At 39.3% G+C, this 19,498-nt stretch overlaps 1 protein-coding gene across 1 annotated transcript in view; it reads right to left on the bottom strand.

Moving 5' to 3' along the window:
- The window catches only part of LOC131127936 (uncharacterized), a 310,697-nt gene that overhangs the window by 224,940 nt on the left and 66,259 nt on the right, over positions 1–19,498 (bottom strand). The window lies entirely within an intron of this gene.

Raw genomic sequence — 19,498 nt, 5'->3', positions numbered from 1 at the left:
GCTTGTTAGCTTGTCCAATCTATGGCAATCAGCACAGTCCCTGGGGTTGAAAGACACGAGATGCTGGCAAAAAGGAAGCAGAGGCTGAGGAAAAGATCAATACTGCACTGTGAAACACGAAGTGTGGGCTATTTACTCTCCATTGATCTGATGAGGCTGGAGAAACACCTCACTCCACTATTAAATTGAGGGTATAACTCTATTGCTGAAGGCTCTCTCTCTCTTTCTCTCCTTTTTTTCCTTCACCCCAAGGTCAAGAAAAAGCCACACTATCCACAAACAAACAAAAATAGATTGCTTCCACCAGGGGAAGCAATTAATCAGAATTAAAATACTCCAACAGCCTGCTTTAAGTGAAGTTTTTTGCTCAGGTGGAATCCAGACCTATAGAAGAACAGAAGTAGACACACTGATAAATACAGTATAGACTTACAGAGGGCATACAAAGCTTCACTAGCACTTCATCAAGCTTTCAATTTCCACATGCGGGGAACAAATTCAATCTTAAAAACATTAACACTTGTTGATAGGTTACAGAAGTATAGCCAAGGGTAAATGTATGTGTAATAGTTTTGCTATATTTTGACCATATTTTGCTATACAGGTTTTTAAGGCCAGCCTCAAGACCCACCTCACCTCTTTGATCTGCCGTGTATTAAATATTTACCATTTACCAATTACCAAATATTGCAGCTATGTATTTATTTATTTATTTATTAATATTGCTTTTCTCTTATTCAGTCTGTGCTGTAATGGTATCCTGCTTCTCGCTATCCAATTTGAATGATGTTTATTTTTAATCTTAATGCCACTTTTATTTGTATGTTTTAGTCCCAATTTTTGATCATAGTATTTACTATATCAATGTTTTTTATTACTTTTATCTTTGAGTTTTATCTTCCAGTGTTCCTCAGAGGGAGCCCTCTGCATCAAGGTTATGTGGGTCATTGCTGCAGAGAGTCCCCTGTGTCAGTGTCCTGTTGGCTGTGGTCTTGTGGGCTCCTGGCGCAGACTGCTCCTGTGATAGTAATTCCTCACCTGGCTCCTTTGTGCTCAGCTATATTTTAATATTTTAAAGGCAACGTATTATGATTTTTCCAATGCACTGGCCTATAAATGTTGTTAAAAATGTTGCATTCTCGATGCTTAGAAGTTTTAGATAATGAGGTTTGCACCTTTCGAAGTGAGCCCTGAAAGAAGTTTAAGGTAGCTCTGAATGCTTGGTTTCAGAGAGTTTTTTGAAACACTGGCTGACTGTATCGTCACGAGCCAGACTCTCTTACTGTGCCCAGTATGCCTGTACCTCTCCTCTTTCTGCTGCACTCTTTTGTGAAAGATTTCAGCGAGTTAGCACGGTGAAATGGCTTCCAGGAAATGACTGTTCAGGTTTGAAGGAACACTAACTTGCCTAAAAAGGCGAGCATCAGGCAGAAGTGGTTGGAGTTGCAAATTCCCTGCCAACAAGAGAAAAATGTGGGACTGTTTTGTGAACATGGGGAAAGATGGCGTATCCACCAAACTGTTGCTGGAGCCCGATACCTTTTTCACATTACTTGGTCAAGTTGAAGAGTCAGAAGAGGAGACTGTAAGTTACAACTGAATTTTATCAGTGCCTTAATTGTGTCTATTTTGTGTAAGTAAGTGGTTGTCTCTGTAGCATTGTAGAGTATGCATAAAGGGAGCGTCTTACCTGCATGCATGCAAATTACAAGCTCACAGAGGTTGCTAATAGCCTTTTCACCACAATCAAGTTTTTTAAACAATCAGTTTTTTTAAACATGGGTAGTCCAGCAAAAAACATGTAATGACCACATTTCCACTACCGATGTTGTGCCAATATTGTCTGCACTTAGTAAATGTGGCGTCCTCATGACTGGCTTCTGACCTACTTGATAAAGTGTTTCTGACAATGAGTGCTCCTCCTCGGTCATGTGAGGTGGACGCAAAGCACTCGTGTCCCTGTTCCCCTGAGCACCACGGCACCAGTGGTGCTTCTGACAAAGTGTGTTCGACAATGAGTGCTCCTCATCATCAGGATTATCGGGGCATTCTTTTTAACTCTGTAAAGCACGTTGGTTTCCATTTATTTGAATAAAAAGCATATAAATAAACTTTGACTTAATATTGTATGTTGTGTAGTGTAGTGTAACTATAATATGATTGTTTTTGGTAACAATGCACTGTTTAATCACTTAATTTATTTCAGTATGCAAGTTTAATGAGACTATACGTTTCACATAAAGTAGACAATTTATGTTGTGTAATGCTAATGTCCACAACCAGCAAAAGCATGGATGTCGCATTTTATGTCCAGCTGTAATGGCGCAATAAAAGTTATGCATTGTTTAGTTTATCTTCAGAATGATCTTTCCTTGATTGCCTATGAAGAAAAGTAATGACATCATCAGTAATTAACCAGTATTTTTTTTAAATGTCATTAATATCTCTTTTTTGTGGGCATATGAAAATGCTATAGCTTAAGAAATTACCCTTACATTTCAGCAACCATTTTTTTTAAGTGTATGTTCTCAAGGGACAGTACTATGAAATATAAGATGGATATACTTTAGTGTAGTCACTGTATAGCAGCTAACAACTAAGTAGCCATCACATCTCGGTGACCTGTATTGTTTCTGTGCAAATTATTAGCAAACCAGGTGAAGATGCTCGTAAAAAATGTAATAGTGGGCAACAGCAGGAAATAGTTTAGCAAATAATCACTTCAACTGAGACATAATTGATAGCAGAGCACAAAGTAGTTTGTACAATTCCTTCACATCCACCAACACAGAGAGACAGTTGCTAGGTCTCGTGGGAGAAACAAGCGACTTGCGACTCTGAAACCAAGCCCAAAAACAACAGGCGGCACAGAAATTAGCAAGTGAAAACCCCACACTAAACACAACCCCAAAACAACAAGAAACTTGGGAATTTGCAAATATCTTTTGCCCAAAGTCACTTCTAACAGGTCAATCTGGCAACACTGGCCGAGATGCTTTGTTTCTTTCGCAGCGTTAACACTTGCACGCATTTGGCCTTGACACTGTCCCACAATTTACTGTGGCCATACATGTCATTAATTTATGACACGCTTGAAAAGCGTGGAGACTAGTTTGTACACTGTTTGAATTCTATAAATAAAATACATTATATATTATTGTAATATAAATAATGCACTTGGCAATTTGTGACAAAAAATGGCAGACTTATTTAGACCTTATCAAGCAATGTACACAACAATACTACATGTGAGGCTCACTGTTCCCATATGAGCATCCCACATTATCCCGCATTATCCCGCATTGTCACCACCACTTCCCGCAACCATGAAGCAGTTGTGGCATCCTTTGGCCCCGCTGAGTCCTGCTGCATCCTAGATGACGCCACACAACAACAGGCATCACACCTTACCATCATTATTTCCTCTATTTTCAAGGAACCCTACAAACTGTTGACCTCATAGAAGTAACCCATGCATAAAGAAAGTTACATCTATACTTTCTTGCAGCTGCAAGTAGAGAATGTTCAAAGAGCTGGTGGGGGCAATACATGAAAAAAAAGAGTGTGGGAGAGGGCAATGCTGACTGGAAAACATCGCTTTGGGCGTTATCACTTATTCACAGAAAATCACAAGGAAGATCCAAGACACTACAGAAATCGCTTGACAATTCCCCCCGCATTGCTCCAAGAGGTGGTGGAAAAGTTAATCCATTCACTCGAATGACGACAAGCAGAGGTACCCTTTGATACGTACCGCCCGCATTTTGGTGTGTTTGCAATGCATTCACAACTAGTAATTGTCCTGAGCTATTTATTGATTTCTGAAGCTGGGAATTACAACTTTCTTTGGCTCCATTTGCATTACACTATTGAATTTAGGAAAATTGCAACTCATGACAAAACACAAAGCTGGTACCTGTGTTGATCCCACTGTCATGTCTTTGGGAACAGTCGTCAAGCATCACGTCTTCAATGAAGGTAACATTACATGTTCATTTATCTGTTTAATTCATGGTTTATATGCATTAAATTAATTTGTATGTAAGCTGTTGCACTCTTGATTTTGCAGGTGAGTGTACATTTATGTAAATAACCGTGGTACAAATGATATTATAAGACTCATAGGTCTGAACATGTGCATGCCCTTTCATTTTGCTTTGTGATGAAGAAACACACCAAAATCATCATCTTTCAGGGTTGCAAACATCTGGTGTTTTCATGAAAGTCACTCTCCGTTCATCCCATCCATTGTCTTTCTTCCACTTCTACGAATAGCCTTATTGACTGTGTGGTTGTATTACAACAAGCAGCCTCTAAAGACTCCCTGAAGACCTCTCTATCGCAACTGCTCGCCCTCCTTCTCGCGCTACCTCACTCCCCATGTACTCCCCCTTCTGTGCCTGCTCTTCAGGGGCCGGTTCAGCAGCTAATTAACCCTCTCTAATAGCATAGATTACATTAGCTTTGAGCGTTTCACACCCTCCACCGGACTGGGCCCAGCCACACAATGAAGCCAGCCTTGCTTTACAAATCTCCTCCTTCACAGGACCACAATTATGAATTCAAACAACTTCTTATCCACACTCACTCACCCGGGGACAGAAGATCTCCAGCCAATCCCACCGCCTGCCATCCTACCCCTTCCCTGCCACCCACCTTTCAGGCCTTCATGCTGAGAGGAATGAGAGAAATGAAGCGACGAGACCACACAACAAGACGGTTGATAAAGGGGGGAGATGGTGTGAGGTAGGCCAGCTCTATTGGGTAAATCAGAGAGGTCACTATAGGTGTTTCACTTGGGTGAGCCCGAGAGGGGCCCAGTGATAACCCTCAATCTTAACATTCCTATTCAGAGCGTAATGAAATCTTAATTGGGGAAGACAGAGCTGAAGGAGGAGGGGTTCCAAGACTTGTGCTCTGAGTAGGCCAAGAGTATAAATGAAAAGACTGAATGGCTTCAGTTGTTTGCTATACACTGCCCAAATTGGCAATAAGGCTAGGCAGGCAGGAAGACAACATTTTTTGTTTCTTTTCTAACATGCATAAAACTGAAGAGTATAATGTATGAGACACCTTCATCAGTGAACCTATAGTCAATCAGCCAGGATCCAACCACACCTTCCAGGGGGATAAGAGATTATTACACAGCAATCACGCTCTGCCTTCAAAATGGAGGAAAGCATCATGGTTGGTTAGTCTTCTCTGATGCAGTGAAGCCAAGCTGTACAACTAGCACAGCGTCGTTATACTGTAAGACTTCAGCCACGTTGTGTGGCTGTTTAAACCTATTGTGCTCCAAGGAAGAGGGGTCAGTTCACTATCTCAACAAGTTAGGTCGCTGGTTTATTTACTCTCTTATAGCATTAAGCATTAACAACAACACGATGGTCTAAAATTATGTTGCCTAAAATTATGTGCATAATGTTGTACAGATGTTGTAAAAATTGACTTTTAAAAACAAAGACAAAAATGTCAAGAAAAACAAATTCCAGGGGGGTTACCTTTACTGGATACTGCCTATGCCCTATGGAATAAATGAGCCATCTGTAAAGCTGACAATTAGTCAAGTACAAAAGTAAGGCATTCTTTCCACATTAACTTGAAAATAATTGAAAAAACTCAATTATTTTATACAAGATTCACATGTTAAACAAGTGTGAATATAGAAAAATGATGCATACACACCATAATATCCATCCATCCTTTTTAGGGTCCCAGGGTATGCTGGAGCCTATCCCAGCTGACAGGCAGGATTCACCCGTACACCATAATAAAGTATTAATATCAATATGTCTCGTATAAAAAAAACGCCCCACCATAATAAATGATTGCACTTTATATAGTTCAATAACATAAAACACACCCAGCCACAATATCATGGAGAAATAAAAAAAACCTTTGATAAACATATTCTAGTAGGTTACTGTGGAGCCCCGGGTAGCATTAGCGGTTAGCTGTTTTTGTTGGTTAATGTTAAAAATGTACACTACAGTTTGAATAATAATAAAAATAATACATTTAATTTATAAGTGCCTTTCTAAAAACCCAAGGATACTGCACATGACAAAGAATAAAAACTGGAATTCCAGAGTTCAGGAGAAGAGCGTGTGCCCATGGTGCTGAGGGGGGCAGAGGGCGCAATGAGGTGAACGGAGGAGGAGAACCTGAGGGAGCGAGCTGGGGTGGCGATGTGGAGGAGGTCAGTCAGGTACAGAGGGCTGAGGTTGTGTAAGGCCTTGAAGGTATGCAGAAGGAGTTTGTACTGTATTCTCTGCTGGACCGGGAGCCAATGAATTTGCTGTACGGTGTGGGTGATGTGATGAAATGAAGAATTTCTGGTTAAGATCTGGACAGCAGAGTTGTGGACAAGTTGGACTTCACGGAGGGACCTCTGGTGGAGACCGTAAAGGTGCAAAAAGTCAATGCGTGACGTGACCAGGCTATGGATAAGGATGGAGGCAGCAAGGATAGTGAGGGAAGGGCAGAGGCGATTGATATTGCAGATGTGAAAGTAAGCAGAACGGATGATGTTGTTGATATGGGATTTATATGAAAGTTCTCTATCTAAACTGTTGACTTTGGAAAGTAGTGATTTAGTTCTTACTAAAAGAAATTTAATTTTGGCACTGTTAAGTTTGAGGAAGGTTGTGGTGATCCAGGATCTGATTCCGGACAGACAGTGGGTGAGGGTGAAGGGACGGAGTATGGAGTTTGGTTTAGTGGAAAGGTAGGATTGGGTGTCATCAGCAAAGAAGTGAAACTGGATATTGAACCTTCTGAAGATATTGTCCGACGGGGAGGGATGAAAAGTAGGGGCCCCAAGACAGAACCCTGAGGAAGTACTTGAGGTGTATGAACTCAGTGTGGACTGTGAGATATGAGTGGAACCAGTCTAGGGGTGTGTGGGTGATACCAATGGATGACAGTCTATTAAGGAGAATGGGGAGTGAGATGGAATCGAAGGCCGCACTCAGGTCAACTAGGATAAGGATGGTGACTAGAGTCGGCCGCAGTGAGAAGGTCAATTGTGATTTTAAGGGGGACATTTTCTGTGCTGTGATGTGGACACAAACCAGACTGAAAGGGTTGTAGAGGGAGTTATGTGTTAAGTGAAGAAGAAGTCAGGAGGCAACAGATTTTTTCGAGAACTTTGGAAATGAAAAGAAGGTTAGAAATAGGACAAAGGTTATTGAGTTGTTCAGGTCTGAACCAGGTTTTGTTTTTTTAAGAATCGGAGTAACGACTGCAGTCTTCAAAAGTGATGGTATGTTTCCAGTGGCGAATGAGGCGTGAATGATAGCTGAAATGAGAGGAAGCAAGGAGGAAAGACAGGATTTGACCAAGATTGTGGTGAGAGGATCAAGCTGACAGGTGGAGGACTTGGATTTGCGGATGAGGTCTGCGATTTCTGACAAGTTGGGGAGTTGAAAAGTACAGAGAGGTTGGCGGTATGAGAGAGGTTCAGGTGGAGAAGGAGTAACAGGATTAGAGGTTAGTAGCTGGTAAATGTTGAAGATTCGTTCAGTAAAGAACTGCATGACTGAGTTACAGGTATCAGTGGGGAGGGTAGGAAGTCCAGTGGTTGGAGAAATTTGTTCAGCATTGAAAACCTTTCTCAAACCTGTCAATGTAAAGGAAATACCGGACATTGCTAGAGAGTATACAAATAAAACCTTGACAGACTGTGATGATATAAATATGAAGATCTTAAAAAGTGTATTTGATGGCATCTCTAAGCCTTGGGGATGTGTGTAAGACATAAACCAATAGGTACAATTAAGTCAAAGAGTCAGGGGCAAGCATATGCTATCATTAAGGTACTCAGAGATCATTAGTGGTACCGTGCAAGGGTTTGCTATGCAAGGTCAAGGCTGCTGTGTTATTCTAAGTCAGCAGAGGGGCAGTGAATGTAGGATAATAAGCTGATTTCTTCTCTGATTCCTTCACCCAGCTGAAGCTAGGTTTTCCAGTGTACAGCATTTACTCCAATTAAGGACGACACAGCAAATGACAGTAAGGTCACTGAAAGAATCATACAGATATGGCGTGAGCATATAAGGCTCCACACCACTTCATTAGACAGTATTTCTGATTAAAGACACCGTTAAAGGACTGAGTTTTGCATTGCAGCCTGATCGTCTTGTTTGAGAAATCATTGTTATACATTTTAATATCAATAAATATGGTAAAACTTAATATAAGAAATATATTTTGTACTATACCCCATGCCTTTCCACATGGCTGGAGTCAAGATGAGTCCAATGAAGGACAAACAGCAACAAGCCATGGATGGCAAGAGGGAAACGTTGTTCATCAAGATAATGATGGATAGCTTTAAAACGGACCTCTGGCTTTATAGAGATGAATGTCCTGCATGGCCTCTTACTCAGCACTTTGGCCTTTACCCATTCAATGAGCCCTTTATCACACAAACAACCTCACATAGCCTATGATGGAGATTAGCAAATGCTGTCTAGAAAATGGAGCACACTTAAGCCTATCTATCAACCTTGATAGTGGCCACTCAGTAGGAATAAAGTACATATCCGAAAAAATATCATTTTATTTTATATTATTTTATTTTATTTTAATTTTAAAGACAAATGTAAGGGAAAAATGAGTCAAAAACTGTTAATTGTGTTAATTTATGTTGTTAATGTTTTTTTATGTGTACAGCACTTCATATGCCAAGGCATTGGTGAATTTAGTGTGAACTTAAATTCCATTACCTGCGTAGAATTAATTGCTAAGTGAGCCCAGGAATTTTCCCCTTGGGGCCTATACATTTTCCCCCTCTGTCATCTGGCTAACTCTTCTGTCTAGACCAACTTAGAGTGCCATAATCCACCACGGGGATCAATAAAGTGCACATAATTCAGCTCCAATAATGAGCTTTCACTTCAACACAAGCGCCAGCCCACTTCCCAAGGAACTAGCAGGGGCGTAAAATGATAATGTAATTATTAAAAGGACAGACAAAATGACTAAGCACTTTCGTACAATAGAGGGAGGGTGAGCCCAGCCTCAATTAGACACACTTAAAGCTATCATTGTTATTCGAGACAAAGCTAATCAAGGAGTAGATATGCCGGCATCAATTTCAGCAGGTAATAGAATGACACGAGCTGGCTGGCTGGCTCTCCCATTTCCCCAGGCTTATGATGTCATGGAGGCCGCCTTGGAGTCGAGTGTTAGTGGGCCATCATTAGTCGAACGCAATTTGTGTGGATTCATCCACCAATCAGAGGCGCAGAGGGTTGGAATTGAGAAGCTTAAGGTTCTCACTGTCTAACAGTAATCATGATAGCCATCTGTCATTACACACCTGTATCTATTTTCCACTAGACTTACTTGACTACAAAATACACAATGCTCTTAGCATGTATGCCAAATTCCAACCACAACAAATGTATCAAAAAAAATATTATTGCACACAATATGGAAATATATTATCATGTCATATTATCAGTTTTCCACAAAAACTGTTTGTGGCTGGCTGTTTGTTATAATTACTTCCACTTACCCATTTCCCAACTAGTTATATATATATATATATATATATATATATATATATATATATATATATATATATATATATATATATATATATATATATATATATATATATATAATATAATTATATATAAGTAGTATAATTATATAATTTAAATTATATATAATTACAATTTCATTTAAAATAACTTGTTGGTCATCCGCTTCATTCCAACCAGCTAAGACTCTGTTAGAAACAGTTTCTCCTGCGCTTAGTCAAATGTCAAATAGTTCTGCTGTTCCAGCACCCCAAGTAAGAGTAAGACCAAGCTACACTAGCTAATTAGACACCTTAGCTAATTAGACATCAAAGATTATGCGAGCCACTATGCACCAATCACATAATCTTTGGCGCGAACTGGCACCAACTGGCGCCAGCTCAGTGGACTCTGAGTATCATTGGCGCAACTTGGCTCGCACCATTACATTCCAGTGGATTACAATAGGCGGCTTGTTTGCGACATTTGGTTCCTCCTGGTGAACACTTGCATCAAGTAATCGGCGCAACAAAGATTTTAAACATTTTGAAATTTTCTTGCTGCCAAACTCAATTTTTGCTGCCGTTACGGGCCACCACAAGCCAGTTGGGAGGCGCTTTGAGCCACTGCATGCAACTAGGCACCGACTGGCAGGTCTCCTTTGTCTTAAAGGTTGCAGCATTTAGAGCTACTGTACAGTCTGCCGCCACATTTGATTGATTATGGATTTTGTAAAGAAATCTGCCCGTTTTATCAGTAAGGTGTAGACAATTATGAATTCACAGTTAACTGCACACATTCCCCCACAACACAACACGAGTTTGCAGGGTTTAAATGCCACAGTTCCCATTGAGGATTGACATTTGGATTGGCTCGAGATAGCTGGAAGTGAATAACTACCTACTACATACCTCTGTATATAAATAGCAAAGGAAAGATTTGCATGAATAGGTACATATATATGTCAGTGTACTGTTAATGCATATTGTTTACTTAGTCAGAATGTTTGTTACAAGATATGTAGACGAATTACTGGGTATATGTACTATACTGTATATACAGTATTATAGCTGTGGTCTAATTAGTGTGTAAACATGTAAACAAACATTGCAGATTGAAAATACTGGTTTGCCATTGACAATAGAGACAATTGCGTTGCTTTTGGTGCAATTTTGCATAGTCTTATGTGCTATGGACACACTGCACAGATGGATGACAAGTGACAAAGGGATACTTGGTTGAGGATGAGCAGTAATGAGTAGCACGTGGCTTTTACGATGCAATTTCAGATGGCCTCTCGCGACGCAAAAGCTGCAATCACAACTGGACCATCTGCAACCCGGCAAATTACCATAATTGGTGTACATTACATGCTTATGGAGAGCAGTTTTACTCACTATTCTTCACTCTTAACAAGAGGAGCTGTGGCGATACACTGTTGATTAGATGCAGATAGTGGTAGCACGCAGCAGGAGTTGAAGACTTGTGGGAAATAAATGAATTGACAATTAGAGCGCAGTGGAAAAACCAGGTGTGAGGGCCAGAGTGCAAGTAGGCTAGCGCACCATGAATGCGTGCACCTTATCCACACCTGCAACTGGGGCTGAGGTGATTGACAGCCTGGCCGTCTTGTCAGACAGCTCACACACAGTATGCAGGCAACATGTCGACCTCTTCCAGCTGGTTGACCAGAATAAATTGAACTTGATAAGAATTGATCTCATGCAACCACTTGCAATTTGCAAATATAATAAAAAACAAGCAATGGAATTTGCCTACGTTGCAGCTGTAAACAAGGGAATATTTCACTGAAGTTGTGGGTATGGACATGCCAGCTTTGCTGACTTCCTCTTTCTACAGCAGCTTGTTTAGCCAACAAACATCAGCTGCACTTCCAACTGGTGTGTGCTACATCGAGCAACACATGAAAGCCCACTTTGCTTCGAAACAAAGCCTATGTAGCCTTGTTGAAACAAACATCAGATCCATTACACATGATCAACAAGCTCTAAATACATTGAGAAATATTTCTGAGTCATACCTATCCGTAGTATATACAGTGGAATATGTAACACTTTCAGATAGTATTTATGTACCCTACTAAATACCAAACTGATTCAGCACTGATGAAAGGCAAAATGTCACGCTATACTGTACTAGGTAGTACTGTTTTTAAAATTGGTTATTTTCAAATGTATTGGTGATGTACTAAGAATAGTACATCATGAAACAAATTTGGATAGAAAATACGATTATTAGAGTTACTTATTATTAGAGTGATTACTTTAGCCACAAAGATGTATTTAGATTACAAGTCAATGTTGCTTGCTTGCATTTCATCCATAAAGAGCACACGGAAACCGCCCTTATTTCAAACAACTGACTAATTGTTTCACACAATGAGTCTGAGCCGGGGCATTGTTGCTTGAAGAATAAATTGGGTAATTCAATTAAAGCACTTTGCTATAAGACACATAAGTGATGGAGAATAACTAACCCAGGCCTGAACTCCATGCCCCCCCTCCCATCACATTGCTTGCCTGACAAATGGATAGCGGAGTATAATTGAAACACATTGCTGCCAGCGTAGGTCAATAACATCGCTCTCTCTGCTCACCAGCACCAGATTAACAGACTCTATTTTATCTTCCACAGCCTGTCCCAGCTTGACAGAAGGGAAGCATCAGCTGCTTATCCATAAAGGAGGACGCTTATCTAAAAAATAAACAATACATTAAGTGCAACTGCTGGCTGTCTGTCCAAACAGTTAAGGGCTACTTAGTTTAAGACAAACATGTGGGCAGTGTTTTATTTAACCCATCATCATACGGGATGCAGCACTGCTGTCACTTCAAAAAGTCCACACAGACTCTGTCCAAGTGTCACTGGGGTCATATTCAGGATTATCAGGATTAATTTGTTAAACAACAACAAAAAAATCCATCTCTACACAGTTCATTAACCTTCTGTTTTTATAATGTCAAAGTCATTCAATGGCATTTGTCCCAAAACAAGGACACACACAAAAGCAATGGCACTAAATAATTTCAACATCATTTTTTCCGTCACTGAAGATATATAATAGAAATCCATCATTGTTTGTGTATGACAAACACTGAAGATTAATTAGCTTAAGCACAAGCGTAATATAAAGCTAAAATGGACAATTATATGTATTTAAGCATTAAGTATATTAAATCTGCTAGCTGAAATATAAACAAACAAACAGGAGGGTTTGGGTCAAGTGTAAGTAAAGGGCATCAAGGTAAGCTAAAAATAGCATGTTTGGCATTTTGCTCAACTGTACCCATCAACAACAAATCTGCTGAAACAATGAGAGGTCTTAGACCATCTTTAGTATTCATCAGCTGTACGAAGGCATAGGTACAGTCACGGAAATGTTACCTCATAATGCTTTTGCAACTGAGCTACTGTATTTCAAGACAAATATGGACGAGACAGCAGAAAAGGGGCATGAATGAGTAAGTAATAATAAAACAAAAGTAAAAAAGTTAGAATATAACACCAGGTAATACTGTACATACATTGATGCTCACTTGAATATGCAAACTGTAAGGAGCGTGCATGTCATACAAACAACAACACATGTCTGACTGCGTTTTTTGTTTGGGCTTCAAGCATTGTGTTTATGCGTGTTCCCACATGGTACAAGCACAAATTAGTTACGGATGGATATTCAATTAAATCCTTTGTCAGGGGTCTATGTAGGAGCAGGACAGGATGCTCAGTACAGTAATCCGTGATGCAGAACAAGGTGGTGTTTCTACTGTCAGTCTGACAAATGGAAATTATTTGCAGGCATGCAAACCAACAGATTAGGCCACAGTTGGACTGGGAGATACTGGAAGATGTCAGCTACTACTATAGCCGAGAACCTCTTCTTACATCTCAAACAATGCCCTTAATCCATTCCCTTCACACAATGAGGCTGTTTGACATTACTTTTCAACATCCTACGCACTCAATCCTCGCCTTCTTCCCCTCATATTCATTCAACCTTTAATCAAGGGGAAGGCTTAAAGCAAAAAAAGACTATAATATGCAGATTAGTTTGAAAATTATAATGTAGGCCATAAAGTCACAGATGAAAACATAGTACTGTACTTTTATCAAATGCGCTTTGCACTTTGTTTTGTTAAAGCCCAATTTGCCTTTGAGTTGCAGCAACCCCAGCAAGATAAGTTATACGTCAAAGGACACTACTTAATTCATTGCTTACTGCCTGCCACTCTGCTGGCTGCAAGGCTCCGTCCTTCCTGCTTGTACTGTACTATTTCATAGCATTTTATTATTGAATCATGGCCTTGGCAGGGTTGCTTTCAGTTGATGAACTCATAAGTCTACAGACACATCAAAGAGGGGTGACCTTACAAACATCCCAAAGAAGACTTGACAAACATTCTTAAAACAACAAACTAAAAAGGAAGCTCTTTCTAACTTACCATTACGAGTACTGTGAGAGAAACTAAACTTCAAATATGCTGCCAGTCATAGGCCACAAACATGTTTTGCAACTTCCCAACAACATAAACCTCATTACATGATCTCAAGAGCCATATGCTCTGGATAGTATCTTAGAGCAGTGATTCACAACTAGTGGGTCCTGTTTTCAGTGGGTCTTTGCCCCCTAAAAATTGAAACTAATAATTTATTTGGGAATCAAATAAATAATCAGGGAAGCTCAGCATCCATCGACCGCACACTGTGAAGCGAGACAAGTGCAACATCCAGGCCAATAGTCACTCCTTGGTCGCCAAAGCAAGACCCGTGGTCCTAGACCCGCGGTCCTCGCTTCAAAGGTGAACATTACCCTTCTTGTTATGATTAAACTTGCAGTTTTGTGTAATCAAAAGAGAAGTTCAATTTGGATATTTGATTTGCATTTTGAGTCGCTCCTTGTCATTAAAGGGTGATGCTGGGTCCTGTAGCCAAACCAGTTGAGAACCACTGCCTTAGAGCACATTTTCAAATCTAGACAGTATACAGTACCAGATTGTATGTTTGAAAGAGGAAGCTTGTTTCTACGGCTAAAATGGAAAGTCACAGTAAATGCTCACCTATTATTGTTCTGGTTCATTTTTATTCTGGAGTATCATTTGTAAACTGAAACATTGTTATACATGATCATTTTTGGCGTGATAAAACAATGATTCTAACAGTCACTTTTGTACATTTCAGTTGAATCTCTAAAATTGAACTCAAAATTGAAATTTGGGAGCAAAAACATAAATCTCTAAAGTATATTCCATATATTCATAGCTTGAATTGATGTTATTCATGAGCATATGACACAAAAATCTTATTGAGCAAACAAAATATGAATGGCATGTGTGTTTGTGTTAGCTTTGTCTTTGGCTTTTTTGAGACACCTATTTCAAGAACCAACCTCAACAATGAAATGTTGTCCACAATAACATAATAGATACAGTACAGAGCATCACCAGGTTGGATTGTTATGTCCAGTGAGCTGGAACAGCTTGTAACACCCATTTAAAAAGAACCAGTCATTATGTACAACAAAACACAATCAATTTCAACCTAACCTAACCTACATTTTCCAGATTCTTTGTGCATTGATTTAACTCGTATGCTCGAAGCAGTAAATCCTTCAATACTGTAGTATAAGAAGTTTGTAGAAGCCAGTTTTCATGTATGAGCCATCTTTCGCAGTCGGTGTTAGCCACATCCTCAAATACCTGTACTATGTTCCCCAGAAGGGTCTGCCAACAGCTGTGTGTTCTCGGGGTAAGTGCCTCTTCTAAATTTACTTAAGCAAAAATGATTATTGCCAATTAGATGCTCATTAATTGTGTAAGCATGGGATGCTGCCAGCTGTTTACATAGAGAATGAAATAGCCAGTTTGTTGTTACCTTAAACCAAGATACACAATCTTTCTAAAGCAGCCCCAAAAAAATAAACAACTAAAACAAAATGTACAAGGTGAAGGAGTCCAAGCAACATCACAGATTGGACACAACAGTACATAATGTCACAAATGTTACAGTAGAAATATTACTATGGGGCTAAATAAATAACTGGAAGTCAGAAGGTTTGTCTTCCGTCTACAATCTAACAAAACTAAACTTTACATGAAGTGAAAAATGCTCATATTGTTGTGTAATGTCTGTCACGTGTTCTTGTAATCTGAATTGTTTGAACCTGACCCCAATTCACCCCTACTCCCCATGTGTCGAGGACCTTCAGGTTGTTTCCTCACACCAGCAGAAAGAAGCAAATACAATCTTGTAATAAATAGTAAGCGCATAGTTCAGTCAAGGCATTCTCTCAAGCAGCACGCTCTTATTCCCAGAAGTAGACGCCTTGCTCAGCTCCAGCTTTAGTTTTCAAGGACAACTATTCATTGCAGGTGCCATTAGTTTACCTTTGACCCTTTCCTCAGCTGGCCTGATTAGACAGCGAGATACTGGCTAGAATCTGTCCCACTCCTGCTGAGCTAGCTGGTACAACAATAAGTAATATTAATAGGACTGAACATCAGTGCAAAGCACAGAAAAAGACTGGAAAAGATACACGTACTTGGAAATGGAGTAATATAATTCAACCAATTACTCCATCTATATTAGATTTATATATTACCGCTCCAACTGTACAATCATACAGACCCATATAACCATTTCTCTCCAGGTCTGTTGCCTGACTTCCAAAAAAATAACACATCATTGGGCAGATAGCATCAATTCTGCCTAGAGTAATCCCAGCACCTGTGGATGTAACACTCATTCAATTTCAGCCACAGGCTACAACAAACATTACACACTGCATCAAGATTACCAGAGAGAGGCATAACAGGGGAGAGGAGAGTGAAAACGGCTGTATACATCATGTCATGATGCCCCTGTTACTGTCACGGATCAGATTCAGTGCTGGGAGTGTGCATGAATGCATGAATGTCTTTTCTATGTGACTGTTACAGAGTCATCCTCCAGTTTCTATAAAGGTTCCATCCTATAGGATTTTCCAATAGCTTTAAATAAGTCACAGATCCCACAATAGTGTATTGGAAATGTTTTGGCTGAAATCTAGCCTTGATGCTAGAATTTACACAATTTACACAAGGTGCCTTTTCGTAAGTCCTACTGCAATATGCTGAAATAATACATGTTTCAAGCAACAATCTGACAATTTGAAAATGAGGTTGATGGTGCAAGGTTGTAAGAATCTTTATAAAGCCTGTATCACTGACTTTAGTAGTCCATGATAGGTAGTCAAGACTGGACACCTCTTGTGTTCATTGTTCAGAGTTAAAAATGACTTCCCGCTAATTCAACGTTTATAAGATAAGATAAGCCTTTATTACTTCCACAAAAGGAAATTTCAGGTTTACATGAGCAAAAGTACAAGACCAAAAAATAGAGAGCAGAACAAGTGCACAAACAAGGTAACAGAAATGATTCATTTATGTACATTATTTACAGCTCTATACATGTTGATTACACCACAGGTTACTGCATGGCTTTTGTTATGGCATCTAATAGCTGCAGGAAGGAAAGACCTGCAATAATTCTCTTTCACACACGTTGGTAATGTTGAAGTCAATGTATGGATAAGATTGCCGTTTACAGGATACTTGCAGTGCTCCCACTCGGAGATACATATTTGCAATGCAGGCCAATGGGTGCAAAAGGAGACAGAACGCCAGTATAGGGCTGCCTCTTAATGGGCAAGAGTGTGGTTTGATCACTGAGTTAGGCCTCTCTCTTGTGACACAATGTTCACTCCACATAACCGGCCATAATTCAACTAATTTGGCAGTTTGAGGTCTCAAAGGTCTTGGGATAAAAAGTGTGGAGTGGCATAATGGCAGAAAGAGGGCCCAAATGAGGGTACATCTTCCAAGATCTCCACAGGAAAACATTTCCGAAACAGATCTTGGAAACCACAACCATCCATTAGCTATGGAGGAAGAGGAACAGACGGGTAAGGAGAGAAACAAAGACGCAGGAAGACAGTGGATGATACAGATTGAAAGGAATGGTACTTGTTTACTGTTATCACGCCACAGATACAATGAAAATGTGTCGACTACAAAGCAGTATAACTCACCAAACAGTGTCTGTTGTAAACTATAAAGCATGACATAATTGGCAAAGTACTGCTATTTTCTTAGCTTTGACATTGACGACTCTAATGAGGATAAGTGGTCTAGAAAATGGATGGATGGCCCGCATGCATTTTCAAATCCACAGACATGACGCAAAGCCCGTAGAAAGAAAACTGAGATGCAAATTATTGCCTGCATGCATGCAGGAAATTATTTGCATGCATATTTTGTAAGGGTAAGGCAGGGGAGGAGTATATATATGTATGTATATGTATATATATATATATATATATATATATATATATATATATATATATATATATATATATACTCCTCCCCTGCCTTACCCTTACAAAATATGCATGCAAATTATTGCCTGCATGCATGCAGGAAATTATTTGCATGCATATTTTGTAAGGGTAAGGCAGGGGAGGAGTATATATATGTATGTATATATATATATATATATATATATATATATATATATATATATATATATATATATATATATATATATATATATATATATATATATATGTATGTATTGGGGTAGAATTAGTATAAAGATGACTATAGGGGTGTTATTTCATGTTGGAGGGCTCTAATAATGGTAGAAATTATATTTTCAATAGTCATAAATGGGTTTTCGATGCAATAACTCTGAAAATATGTTTTTTTTAACATTGAAATTAATTTATTATGGGTCTGGAACCATTTAACCAAGATAATCAAATTATTACTGTACACAACTGAAAAAAGTGTTAATTAATAAAAGATGTTCAAATTTAACTAAAATATGTAATAAATGTCTGATGTGCTTTTAAAAAAAGGATCAGGAGAATCCAGGCCGACAGTGAATATCTGAGGCTGTTGGGTGCTATGTCAAGACTAGTAATTGTCAAGTGGAAGGAAAAGGTGGCATGGAATCCAAGATGGGCCACGGTGTGTGCTTGATGGAATAAAGGCTTTTTTTTTTCTAAAACGTCGTCTGGGCATGTTAGCGAAATGTGTGTCTCGGAAGGAGGAAAAAATGATTGTGTGAGGTGTTTGGGTGTGTGTTAGATCTGTGTAAATGAGGGAGAGCCCTGCTTGACCCCAACTTGGAGTGTCCTGGCTACACAATTAAATGGTGTTGACGCATGAAAATGAATAATCAATCTGCTTTATTATCACTGATGTGAAAATTACCAGTACTGGTGAAAATGGCTTCGAAAATGAGAATATTTCTACATGTCCACGGAAGCCTACAACATTCATGGTATTTACTTTTGCATTTCATGATTGAATTTAAATTTGAAAAAAATAGGTATGCGTAACTACATGCATTTCAATAATTAATATATTTTCTTTGGGTGGCATAATTATCTTGTATCAAAGCGGGAGCATGTGGAAGGAACGTTTTTATTTAATTTCAACCGAGATAGTGTGGTGGTTCACATGCATCTGATGTGAAGGTTAATCATTGGCTGCACTTTTGTAATGTAAGTTGCAACTGTTTTTCAGTGCAATCAGCACACAAAATAAGTGGGTCAAAATGACAGACCCTGATTAAAATCACAGTAATTACAGTGTAGCTTCAACTCTGATTTGGTGGGTTTCCCCAACATCTGCTCTTGTGAAGAGGAACACATATGAATGAAAATAGACACGTGGCTGCTGGGATGCTTTATGGGCCGGCACGTGTCCATTATCCCACATTATGAAAATGCATTCACAAGCATTGCTATATATTACCATGCCTACTAGAAATACAAGAAGCAAAAATGTAGTTCCATGCACTTTCCATGGGATTTATGTCTGTTGTCTATCCATCCGTTTCAAAAATCAGGTCACAGACAGAAGGCCTATAACTCTGTCTCTGCTTGAGTCAATCCCAAAGGTGTC

Source organism: Doryrhamphus excisus, chromosome 4 (assembly GCF_030265055.1).
Source record: "Doryrhamphus excisus isolate RoL2022-K1 chromosome 4, RoL_Dexc_1.0, whole genome shotgun sequence".
Taxonomy (NCBI): domain Eukaryota; kingdom Metazoa; phylum Chordata; class Actinopteri; order Syngnathiformes; family Syngnathidae; genus Doryrhamphus; species Doryrhamphus excisus.
Note: the sequence above shows the minus strand (reverse complement) of the source record. Positions and strands in the feature narration are given on the sequence as shown.